At 38.3% G+C, this 1,878-nt stretch overlaps 1 pseudogene; it reads right to left on the minus strand.

The window, feature by feature from the left end:
* LOC106527780 (phosphatidylinositol 3-kinase regulatory subunit alpha pseudogene) overlaps positions 1 to 690 on the minus strand; it is a 2,456-nt pseudogene extending 1,766 nt beyond the window's left edge.
* Positions 691 to 1,878: the final 1,188 nt, after the last annotated feature.

A 1,878-nucleotide genomic window follows, 5' to 3' on the forward strand; every position in this document is an offset into this window, starting at 1 on the left:
GACTAAAGTATCGAACCGAATCGTGAATTTTTGGTATCGTTGCAGCTCTAATTATATTCCAAACATCATTAGCGGATACAAAACAATTTATTTATACAAGTTCTTAATAAGATTTTTTAATTAACATAGTAAATTCCCACAGGTAAGAAATGCACATTAAATTAAAATAAAAGGTCACAAAAACACAAAGATAAATGTAGTTTTTACTGGAAACGAAGAGAAAAGCTGCAGCTTCAGTGGGTTTTAAAGGACTTTCCGGTAAAAACAAATATATTTTGGTAAAAATGAGTTATTTTTATATTTTTAACTTAACTTTATTTACGTCAACATTGTGAAATAAAAAAGAAAAGCCTGATAAAAGTTCTAACCCAGCGCTGAGGTAAGAGCCGAGTCAGGAAACGGGAACTACACCGACTGCTAGCCGTGCTAAGCTAGATTTAGCCGATTAGCTCGTGTCGGTCGCTCGAGCGTCTCACCTTTTGATCTTCAGTCTTTCAGCAGCGGAGGCCGCCAGCGGAGACAACAGCCGCCATGTTGCTGGACACGACCTCCGGGAGCTCACCAGAACCGCCACAAACCGTTAGTTCGTCCAGTGTCGTCGGGATGGAGACGCTCGACGTCCGACCGTTCAGGTTTTCCACAGACTTACGTGAAGTGAACGTGCAACGCGCATAACCACTTCCGGTAGAGCCTGTCAAAATAAAACGGGGTTGCTTTAAAACCCGTCAAATTTAAATGTTAATCATCTTTTTATATAAAAATATGCCACACGCTTAATAAATTATTGAAATGACAAAGATTTCTGCTTATGAAAGCAGTTTAAATGATGTAATTTGTCATTGGAGACGAAAACATATCGCTGGACTTTCAAAATAAAAGACAAGGGCGGAGGAGTAAAGAAAAAAGTCGAAAAAAATCGAATGAACGCTTTATATGAGATGTTACAACCAAGTATGATGTACAAGTCAAATACATTAATCATCATCTGACAACCGTAGCGGTAAAGAGCCTTAAAAGAGATTGTAGATGGACAGGGAGGCACGGCACTGACGTCATATCCGGTAACCTAGATCTTAATGCAGGACCGTCAGGACAGGTTTCCATAGCAACAAAGGAGTGTGGGGGTTTAGTGTATTCATGCTGCCCTCATTCTCTCAGCTCTCATATGAGCTGTGTGTGTGTGTGTGTGTGTGTGTGTGTGTGTGACTCCCTGAGCATGTGACTGCTGCTGCGTGGCTTTTCCAGAACATGCTGCACATCACATGCACGGCTGAATGTTCAATCATAAACCAGCAAACACGCTGTTTATCAAAAATATTTACTTTTATCAGACAGCAAAATATCAAATTCATAACAACATTCAAAGGTAAACACATGCTTTCAATTTAAATAGTAAAAACATTATAAACAGTGTCAGTATTTGTCAGTCAAATGTTTCCATTGTGTTTAAAAAAGATAAAAACATCCTGTGAAACTCAAATCAACCCAAACGTTGACGTTAGCTTCAGCTAAAATCAGAATATTCAACATATTTAACTCATAACTCCGCAGCTAGCATTAAACTTTAAAGTGCCTGTGACATCACATTTTTGTGATAAATATGGACGCACTTTTGGAAAGATAACAGACAACTTGTTGCAAAAGTAATTTCACACCACTGAGATGAACAGTTGTTGAGATATTTGTCTGTGAAGAAACAGGAAGTGATGTCAGAGGGGAATGTCTGCATGTAAACAGAGCTTTGTTACAAGGCTAACAACACTAGCTGTGTTTCCATTACAAATGTGCGCAAAACTTTGTCGAAATTCTGTTAATGTGGAAAAAACACAGTTTCACAACTGCAGTGTTTCCATTAAGTAAGAAATGTTATTAAAGTCA

Source organism: Austrofundulus limnaeus, unplaced genomic scaffold, assembly GCF_001266775.1.
Source record: "Austrofundulus limnaeus strain Quisiro unplaced genomic scaffold, Austrofundulus_limnaeus-1.0 Scaffold343, whole genome shotgun sequence".
In the NCBI taxonomy this organism is placed as follows: Eukaryota; Metazoa; Chordata; class Actinopteri; order Cyprinodontiformes; family Rivulidae; genus Austrofundulus; species Austrofundulus limnaeus.